The sequence below is a fragment of the Ciconia boyciana genome, chromosome 4, assembly GCF_034638445.1.
Source record: "Ciconia boyciana chromosome 4, ASM3463844v1, whole genome shotgun sequence".
Lineage (NCBI taxonomy): Eukaryota > Metazoa > Chordata > Aves > Ciconiiformes > Ciconiidae > Ciconia > Ciconia boyciana.
Window position 1 is genome coordinate 76,698,867 of NC_132937.1, and position 17,365 is coordinate 76,716,231.

Genomic DNA, 17,365 nt, shown 5'->3' on the forward strand with positions numbered 1-17,365 from the left:
GTTGCAAAACTCTGAAATAATTGTGGATGTTAAGAATGGGGACAATAAGTTAGTTTTCAAATTATGGCCATCAGTGAAACTTATGTTATGTGGAATGAAAGAAATACTGTGTAAAGGAAATTATTAAGCTTTCGAACGTCATATATTAAAGTCTCTCTGTTGCAGCATAAAGGATCAGGTATTAGGTAAGCCCCATATAGTGTAATTGAATGTGTTCAAAGAAGAGGTAAAAATGTTGATAAAAAGGCTGCAGTGGGCATAAAGACAAAATGTGAAAACCTTCTGTGAAATTGAATTGTATTAAAAGATTTTAACTTAAACAAAAGGAGAAAAATGAGAAAAAATAAATACAAAAAATATATATATATATAAAATCGAACTAAAACACTCATAAAAGAGAGGAATACGTGGCAATCGTTAATTACACATTTTATTTACTCAAAGACGGGAGAAAATCAATTAATGTTTAGCCTTGTAAAAAAGGTTTAAAATCAAGTTTTGTTTCTTTTTGTACGACAGTGTTTTAATGTAATTCTACAAAAGAAGATTTAATAAATACCCTCTGCATGGATATTAGAGGAATTTACTGGTTGCTAAGCTACTGCAAATATTATTATTTTTTTTAATTTTCTTATAGGTAAGTATTTGCTGGTGCAATGGGATATTACCTTTGGGTATGAATGCGTAGACACAGAGAGTATTTATGAAGTCTATGAAAGACTGCCCAAATTTTTGAGCCCAAGATCTGTAATTCTTTCAGGCTACACATGGGAGAAGGGTCCCATCAAATCATACTTCTCAAGAGTGAAGCAGATGCTGGCCTTAAGCAAATTAATATAATAGCTGAAACATTCAGAATTGATTTTCATCTCATAAGTATGTTCTGAAGTCTTTGTTCAATCTGTGGCAAACAGGGAGGGGAAATGACCTAGTGAAATGGTGGACAACTAATAATAAAAGTGAGCTATAGTCCTTTAATCAGCTTTCAATACATGTGACAACACTCATATCAAGGCCTATTGCAGTTAAATTGTGAAAAGCATCAAGTGCTTCAGAGAAACAAACAAATAAAAACCAAAACCAAACAAACAAAATAAGCAGATACTGTTTCTGTTATCTAATACGTTTATAGTTTCTTCAAACAAATAAACAAAAGCTAAACAAAAGCAGGTCTATTCTTTATGTACATTTCTTATACTTCCAGTGAAAACTAGAAGACAATTTTCAGTAAGTCTGTTCTCATCACCAGCATGAATTTTATTGTTTTCCTTTTGATACCTCATTATTGAAGTATCTGAGCACTGCTTAAAATCCATACATCGTCAGAACACCCTTATGAGGCAGGAAACTGTTGTCATCACCCATCTTAACACAAAAGAACACTTATCAAGTTAATTGGGAGTAAGCTTGGATCCTTGGTATTGATTAATCTTTTTGATAGGAATAGAAACCAGACATTTGGGAAATGTTTCCTTTTAAATTTGTCTTATTTTTTTCTTTTTGTTTTCTTTTTTTTTCCCCAGTTATCCATAGGTGGTTTTAAAAACAGGTGCATGCATAGAAGTAGGTTGATATATATTAGGGAACGGGTTAGTCCTGGGCACTTAGCTGACACTGCTGCTGGACTAAGGCTGCCTGTGTCTATGTAGATTAGATACTTGCTCCAGCGTGTGACCTGGTAGCATCAGGATGTAGATACAGCATGTGGTGCTCTGCTGGAAGCAGGTCTGGAGAGGAGCCAGTAGCTTAGCTTCTCCACAGCCCTGCTTCATTGTGGCTGTAAGAAGGAGAGCAATGCCATCCTACTGTACACCTGAGCTGCATTCTCCTCATCTTTGTTCACATATATGTATGCATGGGTGGGCAGCTGTCTGACTTGCACCAAGGAACTAAACTTCATGCTACATCCCTGAGATCAGGAAAACATAAAGAGACACTTCTAAACCTGTCAAGACCTCAGGATTCTCTTCAAAATATTCTGTTTTCATGAAACAGAAATAAGATACATTTTCTTAATTTTTTTCTTTGGTGCTGAATGTCTGTGACCCAACTTCCCATCTCTTGTGTTGCAGCACAACTTCTGAAGACACTTTTTTCTTATGAAGCATGTATTTTTTTGTCCTTGTGAGTTCATAGCTCCTCAGGGCAACATTTTACAAGAACAGAAAATGTCTGAGGCCCAGAAAAACAAGAATGGAATTTCTGGAAGAAAAAAATTACATCCACAGCTTTTGCAAATGTTGGGACCCAAGTGTCTGTGCCTTTCTAAAGGATCATTTGGTTCAATTATACACAGTTTATTTGCTGTGTTTGCTGTATTACTGTTGCTCTTGAATCTTATTTTATGTCTGTCTAGGACAAACTGAAGCATTCATTTTCTGTGTTCAGTGAACAATATATTCTACAGCATTAGTATATTAAAGTTACTGATTCTTTCAGATCAAAGTTGCATAAATGTTTCAGTTCACAGTGCCTTAATACATGATAAAACTTTTCAGAATGGACCATAAATAGGTATAAATACTTAAGATTGTTCTTGCCCACACCTGTTTGCTGCTGTATGATCACATTCAGACTTGATGTAGGTAACTCTCTGTGTGTGCCCTAATTTCTGGCAAATTTATAAACAACAAGAAAAAAGGCAACCTCTCCTGTCATAGAAGGTACAGAGAGATACATTAAAACTAACAAAGCAGAAAGGGGCCTGAAATTGAAGCAGTTTTTAAAATGACAGTTTAATGAAAGCAGTGTGAAAATACTATCAGTCTGATGGAAAACATCTGCCTTCAACTGTTCTTGAATGATGGAAGGTTGTAAGACACTTCAAGAATTTTTTACCAGTCTATGGTTATATCAACAGTAGGTCAGGCATGACCTGTCTCCTTTAATATCATAGCAGTGACACTCCACCAAACCTTTCAGACGATCTGTAGATCCTGTATTGGTCCTTCTGCACTAAAGGAATCCTTTAAAAGTACTGCATGTCATCGTTCATGGATTTATAATTAAGTTACAACTTGCATTTTTATTTTAAATAAAAAACTCAGTGTAAAATAACTATCATGAAATATGACATATCGTAGTAATGTTGTTCAGGAGATAGGAAAATGAGAGCTTTAATAAATGGCATTACATAAATCTAGTACATTACCTATCATTCTATCTGAATCCATAAATACTAACTACAAACTGTGATGAAAGTGATTTGTCATTTTATCCTTACAGATTTCCTCAGTTTGCTGATGTTTGTTTAACGGTTTCAGGCAACGTTTCTTATCAATCACTTTCAATTTCTGCCTAGTATTTTATACTCCACGTTGCATTTTCAGAACAACATTACATATTCAAATTCTGTCCTCATTGTAACCCACAAACAAGCTTGATTGACAGTAGCAACAAGTTAGTCACTACTTTATATTCATTTTTTACACTATGATATCAATGGTGTCTTACTGCCAACATACATAAAATCATTTGCAATTCTAGCAGAGCCATTCATGCTGCTGTGGTCAAGGATATGCCATTACTTAACGTTTAAAATCCTCTGATATAACTCAACAGTGCAAATTTGCTTCAGGCAGATGGCACAGAGGTTCTCAGATTCTGTTTTTTTTCTCCAGAATGTGAAACTAATTGGTCATTTTTTTGTGTTCCAAGAGGGAAAGAAGAAAATCAAGGAAGAAGTTTGGAACAATTTGAAAGTGACTTGAGTAAGTACTAATAGAAAATGAATCTGTGCAGGTGATTAGTCTCTGATTTATAAATGAAACACTGGGGAGAGGGTACTAACTAAATAAGAACAGACACTGGGATATTTTCTTGGAAAACTGCTTGAATCTCAATGTTGATTAGGTAATGTCACTTTGTTTATAATGTACCACACTTTATACATTTTCACGTACATGTTTCTGAATTGACTTCACTGGGATTGGTGGTAATCAGAGCTGCACTCCTGAGAAGAGCTGGCATCTGAATCTTAGCCCTGCTGAAGACATTGCTGGAGGTTGCTTTCTTTGTTTCTCTGGGGTTTTTTTATATTTTACAGTCCTATATTTAACATATATCATCTAAGGAGTGCCAGAAAGGCTACAGCACCTTTTTATGTATTTTTTTTCTTCTTTTTCCTTTCTGCATTGCAATGACCCAGGGGCTCTACACTTGTGTGTGTGGCTGGCCATGCCTATTTCCCTGTGAAGTAGAGAGGATGAGCAAGCTTTTACAGCTACAAGAACCCTTCCAAGAAAAGCTTTATTCCTCCACTTCCTCACAAAAGCCACTTTTCAGCTGAAGTTTATTTTAGTTTATCTGTGCTCTAGCACGAGATGTTCGATGAGCCTTAGGAACTGGAAGGGTCTTATGTTACTACTATGAGGAGAGCCTTTTTGTGCTGCAGTAGCAGAACTCCTTCATATTAGATATTACACGAACACAGACAAAAACCCACAACAGTCTGTGCCCTACAAAAACAGGAAATGAGAAGTCTGAGAGAAGTACAAGACAATACTTGCACCATAATTGGAGAAAACAGATACACTATACACTCATCCTTTAAAAAAAATGTAATAGTCTTATCATATCTTAAATCAAGATTATTTCCAAACTTTCAGGCTTATTATATTGGGTGTAGGTGGCAAGGTGCTGGCAGCGGGGGTGCTGCAGAGGCAGCTTCTGTGAGGGGAGGCTGGGGCTGCCCCATGCTGGACACAGCCAGTTGCAGCCAGCTCCAGGCGGCTCCAACGGACCCACCACGGGGTACAGCTGAGCCCCTCAGCCAGGGTGGTGGTGCCTCTGTGGAAGCATATTTAAGAAAGATAAGAACTCTGGGGAGAGGGAGGAGGGTGGAACAAAAGAGTAAGAAATAGCAGGGGCAGCAGCGAGGTGAGAGGTGGTGAGAGGTGCAGGTGTGTGGTGCCAGAGCAGACATACCCCTGAAGGGACTGCAGCATGTTGAGGACTCACACAGGAGCAGAGGAAAAGAGTGAGAAGAAAGGAGATGCAGAGAGAAACCACAACATCCTGATTGCAGCTTCCCCCTGTGCTGCTTGTTACCTCACTGAGGGGTGTAAGAGTATGTTGAGGGAGAGTGTCTGCTCCTTTAAGGGTATCTGGTCAAGGACCTTTTTTCAGTGCAAAAAGGGGTATTGAGAAAAGGAGGAAGCCATACACAGGAACATACAAGGACACAAACCTGACCAACAAATTATAAGGGAGGCAATGATCATAAAAACCTGGTCAGCCGTGCTAATTGGTAAGGGTATGTGAGAGTGTGGGAATGTTTATTCCAGCAAGGTCATCTTGATTGTGGACCTGGTCAGTTGGGAAACCAAGGGAAAAGGGGGAAGCCAGAAACCAAAATATACCAAGACACACACCTGACAAAGCAAACGTGGAGACAATGACAACAAACAAACCTTGCCAGTCACAGTAGCTGATGGGCTATCAAGAAACTATAGCTGCTGCTTTGAGGAAGATCCACCTGGACTTTGCAACTGGTAAGTCTGCAAACCCGGGAGCCCTGGGCTGTGAGGGGTGCAGGAATTGATAGAGCTGTACAGACCCATGGAGAGAAGTGCAGGGGAAGGCGGAAAAGGGAGAAACAAAGAGGGGGCAGACAGAAAGGTGTACAAAGGGATCCAGTCGCGTGTAAAACAGGGTCGGTCAGTACACTTGTCTGGCTGAACCCTGCACCTGATCACCGCAGTCTGTCCCACCTTCTTACATCTTCTTATTAGAAGTTTTCTTAACTACCTCTCTGCATAATCTCACTCTCTGTCCTGTGCATGTGTGTGCTGCAAGGACTAAGCGCCAGACACTTGCGGGACCTGTGTGTGTGCAAGTGGAATTTGGTGCCAGTCACTGGAGTCAGAGCAGGGGTGTGGGCAGCCCTGGCCTGTGGTGTCAGAGACTGGAGTGAGTGGGGGGACCCCAGTGTGAGCTATTGGAGCAGGTGGGGGTCTTTAACCTCCAGCCACGAGGCAGGAATCGTGTGTGTCCCAAAACCAGCTACTGGGGGGCACCGGCATGAGTGAGGGGCTCAGCGCTGGTGGCTGGAGGAGGGGTGAATGTCAGTATCCTTCCCAAACCTGGTGTGCATGGGGTGTGCATGTGTAATCACCAGCAAACTTCAAGCTGGACCAGCCAGTGAGTAGGAGACCCTGGCTTGGGGCAGGGGTGCCAGGTGGACAGAGGGGCCGTGCCAGCACTCAGGGGATCCATGAATGTGCGTGTGCTTGTGAACCTGGAGAATGTCCCGTGTGTGCTGCAAGTGACCTCCTGTCTCTGCAAGCCCAGGAGGAGGAGGAGGCTGAGCTGTCTGCCCTTGTGTTTGTGTGAGTCCTCTATGAAGGTGCTGTCGGAGGCTGCGTCTCCTCTGTGGCAGCCTGTGTGACCGGCTGTGTCAGTGTCCTCTGTGTGTGTGTCCTCTTGTCCTTTGGGACAAGTGCTGCTCCTTTTCTTTACTAGTTGAACCTGCAAATGGGAAAAGGTCACCCACGTCCCTCAGCCAGGGTAGAGACCCTGGGTCCCCAGGCACTGGGCTCAGCTCCATCAGGCAGGCTGGAGAGGTCCTGGGCTGGAGCACCTGGAGGAGGCAGCCACTCATATGTCCCTTAACAAAGGGACTGAGTGTAACCTGCCTTGATAGCAAGGGGGGAGGAGAGGAGTCTGAAAGAGTGCTGTTGAGCCCAAAAAAGGAGACGGAGCAGTGCTCCCCCTAAGTGTGTAAATGATTGTGCTTTTCTGGTTTTGTTTCCTAATACCTCAATCAGTACTTATCTATTAATTTTAATTGCCAATCAATTTAGTTAAATTCCCCAAATCAAATCTGTTTTGCCTGTGACAGCAACTGGTCAATGATTATTTTGACCTGTTAGTCTTGCCTGTCTCATTGTCCCTATTCTCTCCCCCTACACCTGTCTTTCAGGGGTGTGGGGAACAAGGGGTTGTTTGGGTGCTTGGCTGCCAGCTGAGGTCAGCCCACCATGCTTACAGTCAGATATACTTATGGTTTTACATGACTAAATAAAATATACACATATATATATCCTAAAAAATTTAATACTGCTATAAACTCTTAGCAAGAAGTTTAAAGGTCACTGTTAAGGTATGTTATGAGTCCTGGTCTGCTGGCCATTTTTGCCAACTAGAAAGTTCTAGTTCAAAGAAGCATAGGCTCTTCTGTTGAATGTGGTGTAATTTTTATATTCCCCCAGCCAAATGGAAATTTGTAAGATCCACTGAGAGCATTTCTGAAGCCATAAAACATTGTTAGCTCAGCACTTCAGTTTCAGCCCCTGGTGAAAATGTAAATGTTTACAACTGACATGTGAATTCAAACTCCAGCATTAAAAATACCAGGTGAAATCCTAGGGTCACTGAAATCAGTGATCAAACTAACTCCATAGAGGTAGAATTTCAGCTGCTGTTTGCTTAATACAGGATAATAAACAAAAACGTTCTGAAGTGTCTAAGGAAGATAGGTCACAGTTTCAGTTCAGTTACAGATTAGTTCAAGAGTCAATGTTAACACTACTGATACTAGTGGGGCAAAACTTTTACCATATTCAAGTGAAACCACTGCAAAAGCAGAAAAAGCTTAAACAAACTAGAACAGTTCCTTACACAATTGTGGTATATAAAGCATGCAGGGAAACTAACCATCATTATCATGATGAAGGATGAACATAGTTGCAGAGAAATAAAAAATATTTATCCGAAGGTAGAGATGACGAAATGGAGGGAGAAAAGTACACAGGCTCATTTTATGCACATATACACACACAGTTGCGTGTGTATAACTATGTGTCAAAATCTAGTAAACTCCCTAATGAACATTGTTTAGAAAGGCAGAGTTATTTGCCTATGTTTGTAGAAAAAATCTTTCCCTCTTGCATTAGTAGTAACCTATATCCACAATGGAAAAAATAAAAGAAAAAAGATATTTTTAATTTGAAGGAAGCCCTATAAATATGTTGTGCATTCAGCACTCTACCACAATAGTCCCCTGACGCTCATCCAGATGAAAATACACAGTCGCAGTGTCCTTTCTCGTTGTGCCAATAGGCATTGTAATCATCTAGCAATCAAGTCAATTTTAGCCTCATCATAGAACTATAAGGATATAGAAGTGCATGTATTTCTTTCTTTGGATAGAGTGATGTTGGTGTAAAGGTACGTCTTTAGAGCCAAATTTAACCCTGGTTTAGGAGACACTACTGGGACTTACCCACCAAAGGGTAAAGACTGAAAATTCCTTTTGTATGCCCATCTTCCTGTGTATTCCCTGCCTCTTTGTCAGTGGATAGCATGGTTCTGCTGAAAGGTTGTATTTGTTGTAATAGCTTTCTTCAGAAATCTCCATTTATAAACATTACAGTTTGGGGCAATATGTTGTATGTTTGGAGAAAGTGGTGCAGTGTACAACGTGTCAGAGGGCTCTTGCACTGTGAATGCTATCTGCTTATTGCTGGGAGCTCTGGCTGATTAAAACAAGACTGTTGTACCTTGCAGGTCTAGGGTGAGTCCTAGATCAGTCAATGATCTAATGCATAAATAGAAGGATCAGCACGGGTCTTTCATTAAGAAGCTGTCTGAGATGCTAGCTGCTGCCCTAGCTACCTGGCAATGTGCTGACAGCTGGAGCAATTGCCTAGGAACAGGAGGAAAAACACTGGCTTAGGCAAAGTCCCTCAGCTGCAAGCAGACATCAGAATTTAATGTTAATAAAATACAGCAACAAAGTTTGCAAGCAAAGTTCTCAGACTAAAAATAGGAAAGCTGAGTAACTAGCAAGATGTGACTCTGCCTTTTAAACCATTGCTGAACAAGATCCCTTAGCAGTTGAGCACGTTTCCATAGTGTATAGTCCACGCAAAGAAAATTAAGAATAAAAAGAGGAAATAAAGGGAAACAATTCATATTTAAGTTGGTCAGAAAGAAAGCCAAAAACTCTCCTTAATAGAGAACTTGAAGAGAAGCCTGACCCCCACAGAGTGTGAGAAAAAGCAAATCTGGCCATCATTTAAAGTGCTAGAGGCACTTTTCTGAAGGTTGTGTAAAATAACTTTGCAAACCACTGGGTATAAGGATGTGCCATACTAAATCTAAACCTTTGGTTGTTTCAAGTCTTCTAGCCTCCAGGCAATGGCAAATCTTTCTGTAACGACTTATGCAGGGTGAAACTGAGATCATACACAAGGTATAAAAGCTTACACAAAGGAATGGCTTATTTGCCATGGTTACAATTATATTTCCTGCCTGTTTAAGCACACCTATGGTGTCTAGCTAGAATGGGGAATGGACATAGCAATAGAGACTTCTTGTAGAATTGTACATACAGTCACTCTGCCTTAATTTTCTTGAGCACACTAAGCAGCCCTTAGCAGGGTTTGGCTTCTAGGCATCTCTTATTAGGCTGACCTCTTTACATCTAAATGAGTTAGTTTGCTTAAACGTAGGGTGCTCCTTCTATCCAAAGTTCAGCTAGTTCCTGAACCTGATGGCAAATGTCACAAAAAATTCAGTAAATGCAAACCCTGTGTGCCAGGTGCACCCGCCCTGATAAAAGACCGGGGGCATTAGGACCGCTGCGTCCTTGCTTTTCACGCCCTTACCGGACAGTACACACCTTGGGTCGGGAGCAGAAGTTGAGGCCCTCACTCAATCAGAACTGGCCACAGGTCAGGTTCGACCAGGGTATAAATGGAGCCCCGCCGGAGGGCAAGTTGAGTTGGTCGTCCTTGGAGCAGTGTGTCTGCAGTCAAGGACTCTCCCCTTGGGTCGGGATGCCGCCCAAGGAAACTCCTCGAGGTTGAGCCCTCATCTCATAGGTGGGCGATTGTGCACATTTTGGAGCCTCATTTCTAAGGCCACCTGTGCAGTATTAATTCCTTCATACATTATCATGAACCTGTGGTTTACTGATGTTGTTGGAGTGCTGAACAACTTTGATAAGCCTCATTTCTAGTTAGTTTTCTGCTAAACAATTTTGATTTAAATAATGTTTGTTTATCACCTGCCTCGTCCCACTCGGTGGGTTCCGAGATGGGTGAATCTTTTTGATTCCCCAAGGGTTTGTGTACCAACAAAGGCCGATCTCTGCTCGGCAGTGTCACGTGGTCGGTAGAGTCACGACAATGACTCAGAGGAACAGTCTGGCCAGCAACTTCATTAACTGGTGAATTCAACAAACGGACAAACAACGAACTGGCGAGCCCAACGAATGAACTGAGGCGATTTGGCAATGGAGCTATTTTCCAGGCAACCCGTCACAATTTATCCCAAACTTACATATATTGGAAGAGTAGAGGAAGAGAGAAGCAAGAAAAGGAAAGGAAAAGAGAGGAGGAAAGAGAAAGGAAAAGTATCACCACCCTTGGATCCCGCGATGACGATAACAGATGGGGCAATCCTCCAGTGGTGGGTGCGTGCGCGGTTCCCTGGAGGGCATGTCTTGTATAGGCTAATCCCTGCCTCCAGGTACGCCCCTTCAGGACTTACATGGTTCTTGTTCTAGAAAGTTCTCAATCTTCTGTGGAAGGGGGAGATGCTGCAGGAGGGGGATGGTCACGAGGGGTCTCTTGGGCAGTTGCAAGCCTGTTCCTCAGATCAACTCTGTGTGATCTCTGGCCATACATGGTAAGGTCCATTGGAACCCAGAACCGTGCATCCTCCGACACGCTCTCCATGTCCCGCACATCCCGCTCCTGCTCTCGCTCTCCCCCATCCCGTGCTTGCCGACCTGCCCTCACCATGCAAATAGCACCTCGCCTCACCACAATGTTTGAGACATTAACTCTTTCAGTCTCTTACACTATCTAATTTGATTTTGTGAGCCTCTGTGACACCCTACTTGGATGTGAGTTCTACTCGGATGCTAGCAGCTATTGCTATGTGTCACATTAGAGAAGACACACATAAAAAATGGCAGTTTTGACTGAATCTTAAAAGTTTTTTCCCACTCTGTAAAAGAAATTACCTTGAAAATCAATACTCAGTACTCAACTGTTAAGTAGACATGATTAGTACAGATGAGAAAAGTGGGGGACAGGACGAAAATAATGTGGGGAAGGGGAGGATGACTACCTGATTTGCAGGTGTGCACCAATTTTTGACCATTGCCTTTGACTGCTGGTAGCTAGAGTTTCTGGTGTGCCCAGACAGTGATAAGAAGGAATGACACAGGATGCAGGAGAAAAAAGCATGACTTCCAGGCACAACAAGCACCTGTAGCAGATTCTGTAGTGTATTTTCAGCAGCAGCAATCTCCTTCTCTTTAAAAGCTATTTAAATTCTATTGGGAAATCAGCCCTTTGATGAAGAGCACCTGGTTCAAATTGAACTATAGCTGTAAATAGATATTTTCTTTAAAGCACTCACAAAGACTTGCTTCTGACTTGCTTCTGCCCATTTTATCAAAATATTGAGAGACTTGGATCCTGCTGTGGACTTAGCAGAAACTTGAATGGCCAGGTAGCATCAATTTCTAAAAATGTCTTCTTTCTGCCACAGCTCAGTTGGAAGGAACATTTCCTCTTTCTGATATTTAGCAGTGCTTGCATACCTACATTCCTTTCAAAGATGGGGCTAAAGCCTGTGTTAGGTTTAAACAGAAACTATCTAGCTGCAGAGCTGACAGTAATGGTAGCCTGGAGACAGGGGCTTTTGCTACAGCAACACTGTGTGCCTAAGCTAACTATTTTACAGCTTGGTCTGCAATAGATGTAAAAGTTGTATAGAGTTGTTTCTGATTGCAGGCTTGGCAAGCCCAAACGCATAGGAGAGGTGAGCTTCCTTAGGGCTCTGGCTGCCCAGCACTTGTGCTATATGCTCTGTACAGCATCACTCTGCTCCAGGTCACTTCAGAGCCTTGTACAGGCATAGTTCCTCACATCTCCCCTCCCCACTCTATGCTCAGCTGGGAGCTCAGTTAGGAGGGCTGCTGAAGTAATTTATCTGTTTCTGCTTCTGTTAGAGTACCAGGGAAAATCCAGCTGACTATACTGGAAGTAGTCACAGTCGTAATAAAGATAGGAGAGAGGGAAAGTGGCGTGTTAGGAAACCTAATCATTTTACCGGCTCAAGTAGAATTATTTCTGATGGGAAAAGCATAGGTGGCTACACTGATAAAAAATATAAGCTTAGGTTTATTTGCAGTTAGGTCTGCAGGGGGAATCTGGGTGTGTGAATAAAACTGCATGTGGAGTTCAATGTCTTTACAGAATTCCTATAGCCAAACTTAAATAATCTTAATGATCACATCATACTAAGACAAGGTATTAAATCAAGTGCTTCAGGGGGATGAGGAATGGGGGTTGTGGTCAGCTCATCACATGTTGCCTCTGCCAATCCTTCTTCCTCACACTCCTCCCCTGCTCCAGCATGGGATCCCTCCCATGGGAGATAGTCCTCCATGAACTTCTCCAACATGGGTTCTTCCAATGAGTTGCAGTTCTGCATGAACTGCTCCAGTGTGGGTCCCTTCCATGGGGTGCAGTCTTTCAGGAACAGACTGCTCCAGTGTGGGTCCCCCACAGGGTCACAAGTCCTGCCAGAAAACCTGATCTAGCATGGGCTCCTCTTCATAGGGTCACAGGTCCTGCCAGGAGCCTGCTCCAGCTTCCCACAGGGTCACAGCCTCCTTCAGGTGCATCAGGTGCAGTTCAGGCTTATTGTTTCTTCAAATTCTTCTGTGCATCTGTACTCATCTTTTACTTCTTCCTCATGCTTGCATTGTAGACTCTTCCAAGCAGGAAAAGTGTTCATACTGGTCAGTTCTTTCATTTTGTATTTCTGTTCTGTGTTTGTATGGGAGACCCTTGCCTTTTGATAATCCTGTTTAAGATAATCTTGTCTAGATACAGTGACAGTACAGTTACTACTGCTAATGGTTTTGCTATTATTACTGTTTTTACCAGCTGAGGATCTGATCTATTTCCATAAACATAGCTTTATTATTTGGCCTGGAACTGCGCTCCCTAAAAATAGATGACCTGTCAGGAATACAACTTTTAGTACTTGGCATCCCACACTCTCCTTCACTTGTCAGCAGAATTCAAAACCAAAGTACTGCCTCTTTGAACTAATTTTGTCGCAACTGGGCAGGTTTCTTGTGTAACTCACTGCTTCAGTGCTTCATTTTACTCTCTCAGTTTTAGGTCTGATGGGAAGAAAATCTCTAACTACTCAAAGGTTTCTGCCTTTTTAATTAATTTAGTACTAATAAATTTAATGTGACTGTTCAGGAAAAATAAGTGCAATCTGGCCTCACTAGAATTAAAATCCCTGGCACTAAGCTAGATGTTTCACTGCCAGAGAGTGACAATGGATTTATAGTTACAGAAGAGATTACATCAACTTCCTGTTGTTTATTTTCTGTTCTTTGCTCCATTCTTTTCCTCACAACAAATATCATCTAGTCATAAAATCTAATATATGCTCAGTAGTCTCTAATCAGGCAATAGAAAATATATCTATCTATTTTTCACTGTGGTTTTGCAGATCAGACATTGTCTTTGTGCTATGCTGTGAAACTAGGCTACAGCTCTTGAGCATCCCATAGAAACTCCATTTTGGGCTTTCTCTAGAAGAGAGAAAACAGCTGGCCAAAGGACTGAGGAAATATAGTAAAAATAAAATAAACCCAGGATTTAAATACTTATATGCACAATACATTAGAGAATTTAATCTTTACTGAAAAATTTAGGAGAAACTTCATAGTTGGTTCCCATCTTGTTTCCTCTACTTCTTTTTTTACAGGTCTCTTGAAATGATGGAACTCTAAATTTGGTTTCTGCCGTAACTTCCTGTGATATAAAATACACTGTTGTGTCAGTAGTGACTTCAGACTGCTTGTGTACTGTCTAGAAGCATGTTAATGGAAGTGTGTTTCAGCACCAGCAGGTTTTGTTTATCATAACCCAGGGACATATTCTGATAACAGATACCTGATCAGCTAACCAGGCAGCCTGTCTTTCCTTAGAGGAAATACTCCAGTTTTCATAAAAACATTAAAAATTAGGCAATTTTTTTGGTTTTGATTTTTGCAATTGGAAAGATTATGAATTTCTGCAGAAATGCAAAAAAAAAAAAGGAACCCAACATATATTGAAAATACAACAAAAATTGTTTTAAAAATTAGTCCCCTTACTCAACAACTTTAGTGAGCTTGCATTAATTTAATAATTTCTATGTCCTACTTGTTAAATGTAACAGAGTAACTGCCTGTTTCCACTTTGTTTCATGTCTTTTCTCATTATTATAATGGATCCTATTAAATATCCCATCCTATCCTAAGCCAATTTGCATCAAGCTTAATGTGATTTGGAACCTTTAAGGATTATGGATATATTTGGTTTCTCATTAGTTTCTAACAATCAAAATGTGCAAAAGAAAATGATTGCTATTACTGTATCAGTATATTTAGTTGCTTTCTAACAACCTTTTTATCTTAAAGGGAGGAAGGGAAGCAGCTGAGCACTTTATCAAATAAATTAAAACCTGCTCCATACTTGGATTTCATAAGCAAAAGTTATCAAGAAAAAGGGATAAATATCCACTGTGGTCAGTCTTTTAAGCCTTCTATTACTCTCAGCGTCCAATCTCTCTTAATATTTTTTTCCCCAGTGCAACCATGGAGCTAGCAGAAGAGATCCTCTGGGAAGTGAAAACATCCTCTTAAGACTTTTGTTTGCTAGATTTATTTTTTTGTTGCTGTTGTTTTTTGGGTTTTGTTTGTTTATTTGTTTTGTTGTTATTTTTCTTCTCCAAGTGCTTTCTCTATACTTGCCACTCTTCCTCTGGAAAATTAGTGAGCTCTGAAATGATCTTGCTCGCAGTTATGCCAGGACAGCATGCACTGGGATCACTTCAACCTAACTGAGAACAAAACCAACCCTAAATGTCAAAATGGGTGATTTCTAAGGTGCTGTTTGTCCTCTGTGGAAGTTATTTCATACCACACTTTCTCCTGGGTGAAAGGGATTAAGAGAGTTCCATTTTTACATATCATGTGATTACACTAATGTGTACCACACTGACTCAGCCCTATTCTACTTAACAAAGTGAGAGCCTTTGAGGAATTATTTCTATTAATAACACGCTTCGCATGATTCACCTATAACGTGTGATTAAAATGTCTCCAGGAGGACCATAATTTTCTAGAACAATTCTTACAGAGCAGAAGATGACAGAATTATTTTTCCCCTCCTGTATGTGAAACAACTTGGATACCTTGAGGTATACTTAAACTTTAAAGCTTGATATTGTGGAAGCTATTTTAATTTTGTAAAATGAGTCAGTTCATGTAGAATACCTTCTTCAAAATGCTAGCAATCCTGATCAAGGACTAAGTTGTTCTAATCAGGTAATTGTAAAAGTAATGTCTTAGCTGTTTTCTTTAAATTAGTTCATTACTCAGATCTATGATCTATGAAGTCTGTACCAGCTAGTAAAGTACCATTCATCTTAAATTAAAATGATGCTTTTCTTTGACAAGACAATACAATGTTCTTTGTCATGCAATGAATTATATGGGTATAGTTGTCAGTATAAATTTCCTGGCAACAGTAATAAACTATTCTATCATTCATTTTATTGCTGGAGAAAATAATCTTTTCTTATTCGTACTGACGTAGCATTTCCATTACTCCTTAAGAAAGACTTGGCAATAATTCAAACTGAGTGTTATTAGAAAACATTCTATTACTGCTCAGTAAATATATTACTTTCTTTTCCATTATACTTACCACTCTCCGAAGAAGGACTTGCTTTGATTACACTGGTCTGCTCTGGTGTAAGAGCAGCCTACCTCAGAATCAGTTCATCCACAAAAGTAAGTGGCTTTCCAAGGGAGCACCTCTCACATGCACAATGACACTGCAGTGGCACAGTTCACAATATTTCTCGCACCATCCAGTCCTAGCACCCCTACACATGGTAAAGATAGCACAGAAGTATCATTATATTTCCAATAAGCAGGTATTAGTCAACTTGCTGTAATTGTAAAATTCCCCTAACTTTAATTTGTATAAATGAATATGACATGTGCTCTGACTGTAGTTTCTTCTCAGTTCTAATTAGACAAGAAAGCCTCCAGGGTATTTATTCAGTATTCAGTTTTCAAAGGTTTTGATTATAATTACCAGCATACTTAATATTTTGAATTGGGAATATTCTGTGCTGTGTACCAATGCCCATTCAAGCGTCAGCTATGCCCTGAAAAGGCAGGTCTGCAGTGTCAATGCTATGCTCTGAGCTGAAGATCTACAGTTCTCCTTCAGGAAACAAAGACAAACATTTGAGTCTTTGCTGAAGTCATAGCATGCAAAACTGATGCCATAATTAAGAATTTAGACGTAACATACATGAACTACAAATTTAGTATTTCTGTGGTAAGCATATATTTGGGGAGTTGCAACTTACGAATATGAATTTAATTTCCAGTAGTCTAGAAATATGCAGAATAATAGTTTAGATTAGTGGATCTATGTTTTTGCTTTATTTTGTTTTATGTTTTTTGAGTGGATGGCAAAAGAGTGCTGGAGACTCAGGATAAGGAAGAAAATGTGCAGAAAAGAAAAATCACCCTACTTTAAAATTCTGTATGTAATCAAAGTTTCCTTGCTGTCCAGTGAGACTTTTTGTGCTGTGCTGGTTTTGGCTGGGATAGAGTTCATTTTCTTTATAGTAGCTAGTAAGGGGCTATGTTTTGGATTTGTGCTGAAAACAGTGTTGATAACACATTGATATGTTAGTTGTTGCTGCACTAGTCAAGGACTTTTCAGCTTCCCATGCTCTGCCAGGTGCAGAAGAAGTTGGGAGGGGACACAGCCAAGATAGTTGACCAAACTGACCAAAGGGCTATTCCATACCATATGACAACATGCTCAGTATATAAAGCTGGGGAAGAAGAAGGAAGGGGGGGACATTTGCAGTGATGGCGTTTGTCTTCCCAAGTAACCCTTACGCATGATGGAGCCCTGCTTTCCTGGAGATGGCTGAACACCTGCCTGCCGATGGGAAGGAGTGAATGAATTCCTTGTTTTGCTTTGCTTCTGTGCGCGGCTTTTGCTTTACTTATTAAACTATCTTTATCTCAACCCACCAGTTTTCTCACTTTTACTCATCTGATTCTCTCCCCCATCCCACCAGGGGGGAGTGAGCGAGTGGCTGTGTGGTGCTTAGTTGCTGGCTGGGGTTAAACCACGACATGTGCCATGTTGTTCAATATATTATTTTCATTCCCCCCCGTCTGTTGTATCATTCTTCCTGGAAAACAAGTAGGAAATAGAAGAGAAATCAGTAAAATTTAAGTCTTGTCCTAGTTCCCCCACAAGCCACAGTTTAAAGTGGATAATCAATATTAAAT